The sequence below is a fragment of the Leptopilina heterotoma genome, unplaced genomic scaffold, assembly GCF_015476425.1.
Source record: "Leptopilina heterotoma isolate Lh14 unplaced genomic scaffold, ASM1547642v1 Lhet_237, whole genome shotgun sequence".
Taxonomy (NCBI): Eukaryota; Metazoa; Arthropoda; class Insecta; order Hymenoptera; family Figitidae; genus Leptopilina; species Leptopilina heterotoma.
In genome coordinates, this window is record NW_025110953.1 from 1,857,770 (window position 1) to 1,870,914 (window position 13,145).

General features: G+C 24.5%; 1 protein-coding gene across 18 annotated transcripts in view; it reads right to left on the bottom strand.

Moving 5' to 3' along the window:
• Positions 1-13,145, bottom strand: part of LOC122502778 (bromodomain adjacent to zinc finger domain protein 2B-like) — a 212,760-nt gene that overhangs the window by 138,157 nt on the left and 61,458 nt on the right. The gene's annotated exons all lie outside the window — the stretch shown is intronic.

Genomic DNA, 13,145 nt, shown 5'->3' on the forward strand with positions numbered 1-13,145 from the left:
AAGAAATTGTTCTTTCGAAATAACGTTTTAAAATATTCTCTCTCTTCCTCTGATAAATGGAAGTGTTTGTAGGTGAACATGTGTCTATATAACTATATATGCTGCGTAGAACATAGGCTCGTAAGACTAGAGCCAAGACGCTCGATATTTCAGGCCTTCGTTTACTTGTCTTATATATATATACACGATGCGATGAGAAACTTGGACTTTCTTTATAGCATCAAAACCTAAGAAGACTCTCTGAGGCGATATTCAAGTTTTCTTGCCGATCAATCATTATATTATGAGTGTCAAAGAAAAATGGATATATTAAAGTGGTATTTTTTATATTTTGGAAGGGAAATGAAAATAAAAAAAAAAAATTATTTGTTCATAAAAGTTTTCTTAAAAAGTTAAAAGTAAAATAAATTAGTAGCCGCTTTGACTAACTTTTGTTCTCAAAGTTTATTATTCTTGACAAATGAATTTGTAGTTTTTTATCAACACTTTTAGTAGTTTTTAAATAAGAATTAATCAAAATTATTAATTAACTAATTAGTAACTTAGGTACTTACTTAATTAGTAACGCTTCCTATACTCAAAAAAATTACTTGTAGGTTTAACTACTTTTTTGAAATTGGAAAGTGATGAAGAATTAGTAGAAATTGTTACTAATTTACTCTCTAAATCTAAACTAGCAGAAAATTCCAATGAAATGACGAATATTCCTCCACAAAATGATTTAGTAACAATTTCACAAATTTAACTAATTTAACTAATTTTAATCGTTTTTTTATTATAATTTTTTGGAATAATTTAATTAAAATTAATATTTTCGATTAAATATAATTATCAATACTTCACTTTAACAACTTTAAAAAGAAGTCATAAAGCATTTCAGTTCCAATTATTGTAAAAACTTTTGTAATTAAATGATTGAATTCTCGAAAAATCTTCGAAAATTTATTTAAAATAATTGATTAAGAGAAGACGTTGAGTTAGAAATATTTTAAAATAATTAAATTTTAGAAGATGTTTGATTTTTTTAATCATTAAATTTTAGAAAAGGTTTAATTTTTTTAAATCATTAAATTTTAGAATATGTTAAAAAATTTTTAAATCCTGCAGAAAAATAAAAAAGTTTTTAAATATTTTTGATTAGCAAAATTATTTAATTTTTGAACAATTGAATTTAGAAAATCGAACGAATGGCCCTATTGCAATTAGTAAAAAATTACTAATTATTAGTAGAAAACAACTAATTTAACAGTCAAATTTAACTAATTATTTGGAAAAAAAATTACTAAAATATTTGTTTGACATAAATTTACTAATTTTTTAGTCATTTAACCTAACTTAAAAATTAGATTAACTAATAAATTCATTCATTAGTTATAATTTAAATTTTTTTTTGGCATTTTTTGACTAAAAATTAATCAGTATTGCTACTAATTTCTTTAATAAACGAATAGGTGCTGTTAAATTTGTTAAACTCTATAAATTTGAATTTGAGATGTTATTACTAATTTGAATTAGAGACTGATTTTTGCTTTTAAATTAGCAAATTTAACTAATAAATTATAGTCATTTCTATCAATTTATTAGTAAAATTGACTAATTCAAAAGCAAAAAGTCAGTCACTAATTCAAATTAGTAAATATTTTTACCAATTCCAATGTAGAGAGTAAAAAATCACTATATGTCAATCAATTATTCTTTAAATTTTAAATTAGTTAAAAATGACTAAAAATTAATAGAAATTCTTATTAATGTGAGTTTTTTGTATTTTTACTTTCAATTTTACTTTTATTGAATTTTAGTTGTGAAAAATGACTAAAAATTAGTAAAAATTCTTGGCAGTGTGAATTAGTGACTTAATCTTCTTGACTAAATTTCGTAAAAAACGTACTAATATAAGTTTCTTCTATTTTTAGGTCCTATTTAATTTTACTAAAATTTTAGTGAAAAAAATTGACTGAAAATTAGTAAAAATTCTTGGCGTGAATTAGTGGGTGAATCTTCTTGACTAAAAGTTAGTAAAAATTCTATTACTAATGTGAATTTTTTCTATTTTTAGTTTCTATTTTATTTTACTAAAATTTTAGTTGTAAAAAGTGACTGAGAATTGGTAGAAATTCTTACTAATGTGAGTTTTTCCTATTTCTTATTTCTATTTTATTTTAATAAAATTAAGTTGTGCACTGCAAAAAAAAAATTATTTGATTCAAATAACTGATTACTTGACTATTATCAATTAAATATTTACTTGAATCAAATAATTTTTATTTGAATTAATTAAATGGTTTCATATTTGCTTCAAATACTGAAATTATTGGTTCAAATATCATTTAATTGACTCCAATAAATATTATTTGATTCAAGTAAATATTTAATTGATAATTAGTCAATTAATCAGTTATTAGAATCAAATAATTTTTTTTCAGTGTTTGGAAAATGACTAAAAAGTGGTAAAAATTTTTGCTAATGTTAATTAGTGGCTCAATCTTCTTGATTAAATTTAGTAAAAACACTGACTAATATGTATTTCTTCTATTTAAATTTCCGAAATTTTAGTCTTGAAAAATGACTGAAGGTTAGTAAAAATTCTATTACCAATGCAAATTTTTTCTATTACTAAAATTTTATTGATGGAAAATGACTAAAAATTAGTTAAAATTCTTAATAATGTGAATTACTGGCTTTATCTTAATATGTGGAGTAATAAACTATTTACTAATTCAAATTAGGCAATAATTTTACTAATTCAAATTTAGAGAGAAAGTGACTAATTTAAAAAAAGAGAGTAAAATCTAACTAAATTTAACTGAACTAATGCAAGTAGTCATCATAACTATTTTGTTGCACTGTTTGATGTAACAATGTATCAAAATTTAGTAGCTTTTTTCTAAAAAGAAAAAAAGATGAGAATTTTCACTGGATGTTTTTGGGTTTACATCATGGTTGAAATTTCTCGCGACATAGAGAGTAGTTGGAAAATCGTTCGCTCGCTAGATTCCACGAGCTGGCCAAGAAACTTGGCACCGACTCAAAGCATCGATTCTCCTCCGCGCGCCGGTCCACCTTTACTTTTGCATTCCCCCTGCACGCCGAATTACGGGTAGATTTCGCCTTCGGCGCTGCAAAAGCGCCCCTTAACAGAGTCTTAAGTCGTCACTAAGATTATCAAACATACCGTGCATTCCAGAGAAATTTTATCCACCTTTCTTTTTTTCCTCTCCTCTCCTCTCCTCTCTCTATATATACCTAAAAGCAATCTAATAGAGACAGAGAGAGAGAGAAAAAGTAGAAAAGGATTCGTGAAAAACAATTATAAGTCTGTCAAAAGAATTTCTTGTGTAAAAGTTGAAATTTCTTTTCTTTTTTTTTTATAATGGAAGCTCGGATTTTATGTAGTAAAAAAAATTTGATTTTTTAATAGAAAAAAAGTAGTTCTTTTAGAAGGAGAAAATAGTTCTTTAACATAAAAAAGTAGTTCTTTTAGGAGAAGAAAATAGTCCTTTAGGAGAAAGAAAATAGTCCTTTAGGAGAAAAAAGATAGTTCTCTAGTAGAAAATATCCGATTTTTCGGAGGGAGAAAATATTGATTCTTTATGATTGAGAGACCTTCATGGAGTGACTCAGTGTTTGGAATTTCCATTCTGTATATCTATACCTGAGTGGCTAATTTGCTGTAGCATTCTATTCATAGCAAAATAAAATTATCTCCTTTCCTGTATAGTACTCTTAAAATTGTTTTTCGAAACTTTAAATATGCGACAATTTTGAAAAGAAAAGTTTGAAAAATCAGAGATTTTATCGAAAGAATTTCCCTGTACCTACTTTTTTTTCTTTTGAGAAAATGGAAAATAGACTTAATTGAGAATTATTGGAAATTTAGACAGAAGAAAAGGGGAAGAGCGAGTGAAATAGTGGGTAAAGAAATTAGTAAAATCCTTCCTGCTTGTTAAACGAGCATAAATGTATTTTTATTTTCTCTAAATCTTAATGAAGATAAAGCCAGTAATTCACATTATTAAGAATTTTAACTAATTTTCAGTCATTTTTCATCAATAACATTTTAGTAATAGAATATTTACTAACTTTCAGTCATATTTCAAGACTAAAATTTTTGGAAAATTCAATAGAAACTAAAAATAGAAGAAATTCATATTAGTAAGTGTTTTTATTAAATTAAATTTAAAATCAAGAAGATTTAGCCAGTAATTCACATTAACATGAAGTTTTACTCATTTTTAGTCATTTTTCACAACTAAAATTTATTAAAAGTAAATTTGAAACTAACAATATAGAAAAACTCGAATTAGTAAGAATTTCAACTAATTTTTAGTCATTTTTAACCACTAAAATTTTAGTAATTAATATTATTAAAACTTTAGTGGTTAAAAATTATTAAAAATTAGTCGAAATTCTTACTAATTCGAGTTTTTTTTTATATTTTTAGTTTCAATTTTTCTTTAATTAAATGTTAGTTGTGAAAAATGACTAAAAATTAGTAAAACTAATTAAAGTCATTTTTCACAACTAACATTTTAGTAATTAATATTACTAAAATTTTAATGGTTAGAAATGACTAACTTTTTACTAAATCCAATTAGTCGTTTTTAACTAATTAAAATTTAAAGAATAATTCATTGGCATATAGTGATATTTCACTCTCTACATTGGAATTAGTAAAAGTGTTGACTAATTTGAATTAGTGACTGACTTTTTGCTTTTGAATTAATAAATTTTACTAATAAATAAATGGTAAATTTTACTAATTTATGAGTAAAATTTACTAATTCAAAAGAAAAAATTCCGTCACTAATTCAAATTAGAAAACATTTTTATTTTTACTTATTCAAATTTAAAGAATTAATAAAAATCGAGAAACTAACAATTAGTAAAATTTAACTATTTTTTAGTAGTTTTCTATAAATGAATAAATAATTCAGATTTCGGGAGAATAATATTCTTGAGAATGAAATTATAATAACAAAAATAAGAATAAAAGTAATAATAAGTAATAAAGTAATAATAATAAGAATAAAAATAAAAACCAAAGTTTCATTAAAAAAATCTTATTAAATTCAAAAGCTACTAATATGAATAAATTTGCTAAATTTATCAGTACTTTTAATAAAATTTCTTGATTTTTCTAACATATGAAAACTCTAAACAAATATAATAACAAAATTAAAATAATAAGTCGACTCTCAATAAATTGAATCTCAAGGGACATAACAGAAATTCAAATTATCGAGTGTTTTATTTATCGAATGTTTTAAGTATCGACATTTTTTTTTTTTGCAGAAGACAAATTAAAATTATCGAGAATTGACTGTAAACAAAATAATAAAAAAATATTTAATTCACATGCATCGATTTATTTGCCACAAGTATTGACACAATTCAAGAAAAAAGGTGAAACAAAAAAAATTTTTTTTTTTGTAGAAATAAATAAGTTTGTATACAGAATAAAAGAATATATGAATCGTATTAAAGAAGGTTGACTCCGATAACAACAAGGCGTGACATGCCTTCTATTGTTTTCCCCTCAATCGTACAATTTTTATACAGATTTCTCTTTATTACTCTTTTCCAAATCAATAATTTCCTATAACAATATCTTCCCAAACTTTTGAATAAATATAAAATGAATAAATAAACGAACAAAATTTTAATATTTTCAATAAATAGTATTTTGAAAAATTATAATATTGCATCAGGAATTAAAAAATAATTTTTATAGTTTCAAATTGTTTAATTTGTTTTTGAACAGGGGTGAAGTTCGCAGCGTTTATGATTCAAATGATTAAAAGAAAAAACTATTTTTTACTCAGAAAACAATATTTTTTATTTACTCTCTAAATTTGAATTAGTAAAAACGTTTACTGTGTAATTTGAATTAATGGCTGACTTTTTGTTTTTGAATTTAGTAAATTTTACTAATAAATTTCTTTAATAATAAATTTTTACTAATTTAATAGTAAAATTAATAATCAGTTTAGTAAATAGTAATAATTAATAAATAGTCATTTCTATTTAATTATTAGTAAACTTTACTAATTCAAAAGCAGTTTTAGTATTTTTAATTAACTTAGTAAATTTTACTAATTAGTAGAAATTACTATTTATTAATTATTACTATTTACTGAACTAATTATTACTATATAAATTACTATTTATTAGTAAAATTTCTGTTTTTGAATTAGAAAATTTTACAAAAAATTTTCTTTAATAATAAATTTCTACTAATTTATTAGTTGATTTTATATATAAAACGCTATGAACTTCACTGACGTGTTTTTTGATTTTTATTCCAGTCAGTAAACAAGAAATTCAAAGGATTAGAAAATGCTAGAAAAATATATATTTTCACGATAATTACCTTCCTTCTTCTATCTTTTTTTTTACTTTGTAACAAACCGCAATTAAAAATAATTATTCAAATCATTTACCGGATTAAAATCTCCTCTCACCCTGCGTTTCAACTGATATAATTTATTCATTTTCCTACCACCCTCTCTCTCTCTCTCCCTCTCTGTACCACTCTCCTCATCATACATCTGCGCAACTCTTGTGACCTTATATATATATACTCGTTTAAAAATCCGATTAAAATAACGCGTCCGCTTAAGGGTGAGAATGTGGACGCAAACCATGAATTTTGAAATACAAGACAAATGAAAAAATTAATGCACCTAATGTCGTATTTTTCTATATTTTTATAAATATACAGCACAATAATAATTATTATGGTATTAATTTTCATTAAATCAATAATTAGTTTGCTAAAACATCTAGTAATGAATGTGTACTTACATCTGTTTAACATTTAATTATGCAGAGTTGTTATAATTGATACAACGAATCTACACGTGTATAAAATTGAAATTATATTTTCCTCTTTCTCTCTATTTTTTTTGTTTATTTCCCATGTTAAACCGTTTTACTAATCAGAGCGCTGGAAAATTACCTGGAATTTCAATCTGACAGAAATGAATATCTAACCGAATTTTTGTCTTCCGCTATACCTAATGGAAATATTTTTATTTTTAATTAGTTATTAAACGTTTTACATTGTAAAGAAATTGTTTCGTGATTTTATTTCCAATAATTTAATACAATTACAATAAATTGTATGATGAAAATTGTATTAATTAAAATAAACTGATTCGATTAAAATTTTAAACAAAATTTAAAAGATTAAAATGATTCGTGTGAAATAGTCGTGCGAACTAATTTTTAGTAGATTTGAAGTAATTCATTAGTGGTTTAAAATTTTTTTACTCAGCTTTCAGTGAAAAATTTCTAGCAATTAGAAATATTTACTAACTTTATAATGAGTAATTCCAGGTGAAACGATCAAGTAAAAATTTTAATTTTCTGAGAATAACAAAATTTTTTACTAATTTTAATGAAAATATTTACTAATTTTTAGTATAATTACTATTTAACTATAATATAATTATTATTAGATGAACAATTAAATAATAATTTATTAAATTGTACTAATTTTACTAATTTTTAATCTCGCTGAATTTAAATTAGTTAAAAGTCGTAAAAAATTAGTGAACATATTTTACTAATTCTTACTAAATTTTACTGTTTCATTTAGTATTTTTTCTTTTTACTAAAGTAAATTTTCCACGTTCTCTCTAAATTTGAATTAGTAAAAATGTTTACTAATTCGAATTAGTAAATACTAATGAATTACAGTAATTTCTACTAATTTAATAGTAAAATTTATTAATTCAAAAGAAAAATGACAGTCACTATAATTTAAATTAGTAAACACTTTTTCTAATTCAAATTTAAAGGGCAAAAGTTCCCTCTAAATTAGAATTAGTTCAAAATAACTAATTGTTAGTAAATTTTAAGTGAAACTTTGTTTCAAAGATTAGTAAAAAATTACAAATTATTAGTAGAAAATAACTAACAATTAATAATTAAATGGCAGACTGTTAGTAAATAAAATAAATGACTAAAAAAAGTAGTAAAATTTTCACTAATTGAATTATAGTTACGAAAAATTTTAGTTATTTTTATAAAACCATAAAAGTGAATTTAACTTATGAATTGGCATTAATAACTATTTCAATAGCAGAAAAACTACTAACTTCATCACTAACGGACTTTTTACTATAAAATTAGTTTCTTAACTAATTCAATTTTTTTTTTTTTTTTGCTTAGTTCTATAGAACTGATGTATTATTCAAACATATATTTTCTATTTTAGCTTAAACAAAAATAATGTTTAAAAATTTTATGTTTGATTCAAACTTAAAATTTTATTATAAATAATTTTAAATCAACCATAACTGATGTTTTAATTAAAAATATTATTTCTTTAAAGGAACCATAAAATATGTTTTAGTTAAACTTAATAATTCTCTCTAAATCTGAATTAGTAGAAAGTTACTAATGAAATGACGAAAAGTCTTTTACCAAATGATTTAGTAATAATTTGACTAACAAATAGTGAAATTTTACTAATTATTAGTAGATTTTACTCATTGCTTAGTAGAATTCTACTAACCATTAGTAGAACTGTTCTACTAAAAATTAGTAAAATTTTACTATTTCTTATAGTAGAATTCTACTAATACAGATTTAGAGAGTTATGTTTGACTGTATAGCAAAAATATTCTGAGTTTGATTTAAACAAAATTTCTTTGAATCAAATAAATTGTTTTGTCAAATGAATTTAAAAAAAAATAAAATTCAAAAAGGGTCAAAATATTTTATGAGTTATTTTATTTTACGATCATTGAATTCCTCTAAAAAAATGACTGTAAAATAATGTTATTGAAGATATAAATCATTTTTTTGATACAGTTAAAAATATATATGTATAGGCGCACCCTCACCTAAATAAGGAGAATTTTTTTCTCTCTCCGATTAATTTTGAACAAGTACTCTGTCTTCTTCAGTCGTTGCTGTGATTATTCACTCGTTTCCCTAATACAATTCTCCCCTTTTATATTCTTCTCATACGAATACAAATTCGTGTCTCTCTCTCTCTCTCTCTCTATCTCTCGCTCTCTCCTTCGAACACCCGCAATGAACGCAAACAAATATCCTACCAATGGAAAAAACAAAGAGGAAACTAAAAGATATAAAGCTAGAGTCAAGATATTGAGATATACATGTAGGAAGGAATAGAATAGAAGAGGTCACAGAAAAGTTGTGGACAGAGAAAGACGGAACAAAGACAGACGAGGAATTGAAGAGAAAGAGATGGGACAAGATGGAAGGTGGGTAAAGGTGAGAGAAGAGAAGAGAAGAGAAGGGAAAAAAATAACTCGCGTATAGAATGCAAAAGAGAAAGATATGATCGTCACGGGTGGGGTATTGGTGCGAGTGGCTCATCGGGAAAGAGGGATTATAGGTTGGTTGACGAGTTCCCTGTGTATGTGTGTACAACACAGAGAGAAGGGCTCGAGAGAGGGACAGAAAGTCCATGCAGTGTGCCAAAGAGTAGTAGCGCGTGCTCGCAAAACTTTGGCACGTCCCTCTAACCACCCTTCAACCCCCGCCGCCCTTTTCTTCCTTTTCGTATTTTCCTCCCTCCCTTCTCCTCAGTCTCCCTACGAAACGCCGTATAGTGGCTCCTCTTTCCATTTAATACCCGTTCTTCCATTTCTCCACCCGACCCTTTTGCTCTTCTATGTTCCTCCTCACGTTCCTCTCTTCCTCTTGCCACTACTGACGCTGCTGGTTCTTCCTTTTCTGCCCTCCTCCCCCCCCTGCCTTCCACATAAACCCTGAGGCAACTCTTCAGAACTCGTAGCGGTGCGCGCCTTGCAAGCGACACGACAGCAGCTCTCCGATTATCTTTTGTCCGATCATCATCAGCATCAAGTTGCGCGCATGGTTATAAAAGAGTTTTTCGATGAAATTGCATTTGCGAGAAAGTTGACGTGCAGCGCCCTCATTGTAACCTTCTTTTTAACTTTTCCTGCTTGAATGAACCGCTTTTGTAGTTTATAAATGTGAATTTGGCACTTTGGACTATACTCTCTAAATTTGAATCAGTTAAAAATAACTGATTTAGAAGCAAAAAGTCAGTCACTAATTCAAATCGTAATTATATTCCTACAGATTCTATTCGTAACTATATTCCTTAAAAATAAGTGATTGTCACTTAACAAAAACTCATTTTTCTATAAATTTTTTTTAGTAATTCAATTAGTTAAGTTTAACTACTTTTTCAGTTATTTTTTACTGAAAATGAGTAATTTCTTCACTGCAGGGTTGCCACGCTTTTGCTCTTTTCAAATTCCCCAACTTTTCCAGAGGTTAAAAAACAGAATTTTTCCAGGTTTATATAACGAAAATTATTCAAAAACATCAATAACTTCATTTCTAAATAAATGTTTAATCATTATTTTTTTTTTATAGAAATTAAGATATTCAAAAATTTGAAATTCATTAACATTTAAGAATATTATTACAAAACATGAAGAAAGCGATAACTCCGAGTCTTCGACTCGGAGTGATCACTTTCTTCATGTTTTATAATAATTAAAACCTGCTACTTTGTTACTTTAACTTCTTCAAAAATTATTTTCATCTAGACGATTATTCATATCTAGAATTTTCAACTAAAATTCTTCTTTAAGTCAATTTTTTAAAAATAATTTTTGAAAAAGTTCTTTGTAAATTTTTAAATTCTTTTGTTTACAATTTAATTTTACGAAATTTCAATTATTCTGACATTCTTCAATATTAAATATATTAAAAATTAAAATTTTCAAAGATTTTAATTTGAAATTCATTTTTAAATCAATATTTATTAGAAAATCCTATGAGAATTCAATTATTTAACTATAAAAATAAATATTTTATTAAACAATTGAATGTTTCTTAAAATTGAATTTGCATAAAGAATTTTTATTAACAAATTTTTAAATAATTGAATTCTCTTGACAAATTTTAATAAAATTTTTAAGAATAATTGCTTTTTTCGAGAAATTTGATGAAAATTGTATTAAAAATAATTGAAATAATAATTGAATAATTAAAATTTGAAATTGAAATACTGACAAGAATTTTATTAAATGTTTCGAATATAATTGAATTTCGAAGAAAAATTTTATTATTTATAAAGACGATTAAAATTTTGACGAGAATTTTTGTAAATTTTTAAACAAAAATTGGATTTCTGCGAAGAATATTACCTATTAAAATTATTTTGAAAAAAATTGAATTGTTACGCAAAGAACTGCATTAAAATTTTTAAAAATAATTTTATTTTTTAAAGAAACTTAATTAAAAATTTATAGAAAATAATAAATAAATTCTAGCAAAGTTTATTAGAATAATTAAATTTCTCTGATAAATTTTAATAAAAATTTTAAGAATAATAACTGTTCTCGAGGAATTAGGTACATTAAAATTGTATTAAAAATAATTGAAATTCAGTATTGAGTTTTATTATTTATGAAAATAATTCAATCCCTGTGAAATTTTTATTCTTTATGAAAATAAATTAGTAGAATTTTATTAAATATTTTTTTAACTAATTTAATTTTTTAGGAACTATTATTAAAGTAGTAGATATTAAAAAATCATTTAATTGAGGAAATTTTTTTAAAATAAATAAAAATTTTACCAAGAATTTTATTAAAATTTGTGAAAATAATTGAATTTCCGAGAAGAATTTTACTACTTTTGAAAATAATTGAATTTCAGCAATCATTTGTAATTGCTTCAATATTCAATTTGTTTTAGTGTTTTTAACAAAAAATCTTCTATAAATCCATTATTTTTAATAAAACTAGTTAAATATATATTAAAAAATTTAACTAATTTCAGAAGAATTTTAGTTTAAAAAATTTTTTTTAAATCTAAGTTTTTTATATTTTTAATTAAATTCATTTAAAATGGAAATTGTGCAAAATTTTAAATCAAAATCTTTTAAAGTTCATCTACTTATGAAAATTGTAAACGCAATTCTTTTAAAATTGAATTATTTTTGAAATATTTAAGTGAAATTAGATTTCATCAAGAATAAACACAATAATTTTAGAAAACAACAATTTTCCAGGATTTCTATTAAAATTCACTGACTTTTCCAGGTTTTTTCAAGGTTTATAAAATTCTCCGACATTTCCTTTAGTAAAGTTTTTGGAGTCGCTGATGACGAATATAAAGTCAGATTTTTAAAATTCAAAATGGCGGATTCAATACGTCCGATGAAAAAGTTGAAAATCAATCGGATTTGCTTCAATCTTTTTACTTGGGGATTTTTTACGGTTTTTGGTTACGAATATGATTTTAATCTTTCGAAACCACCCAAAAAAACCCGGAGCAACAAGTTTCAAGCAAATCCGATTGATTTATATCTTTTTTCAGCAGCCATCTTGGATCCGCCATTTTAAAATTTGACGTGATAGGGAAAATCTAGCAACAGAGGCGAATTCAGCGAAAAAAAAGTGGTTAAAATTGCCTTTTTGCATTTTTGGGTCCAAAAGTTAATCCAAATTTGTAAACCTATATTACTTTCAAAATTCAAATTCTTCAGAACAATTCTTCTTTTAAAGGGGTATTTAATATATCACCCAATAAAAAAATATTCATTACCTCCAAAAAAAACCTAATTTCGCAACAAATGTACACATGGTACAAAAATCAATAGTTTACAGAATCAACAAAATTTATCTATGACCAGTAAGTGCCAATCAACTTGCAGTGGAGGTCAATAATTGAAAATTAAATCCATTTTCAATCACGTACGGTGATTATGTTGTAAATCAAAATAAGACCTATTTAAATTAAATTCCCATCTGTGTGTGTATGCATTTACCTTACACACAATGTATAACTCTGAATTCGTTAATTAATGAAATAATAAATTTACAATCGATGAAAAGTTCAGAATAAAGACATTCAATTTTTATCGCGGTTTCTACTATTAATTTTAGGCATTTTTCACTAAAACTGTTGTTAAAAAAATTGTTGCTATAAAATAAAAAAATTAAATTCTCTTTACTAACCCAATTTCTAAACTTAAAATACAAAAAACAGATTTTTCCACTCCTGCAATTTTAATTTTTGTCCTATTTAATAAACAATTCAGATTCGATTACCGCAATTAAATAGTAACGATTTTACTGATTTTTAGCAGCAAACTACTTATTCAATAGCAGAATTCTGCA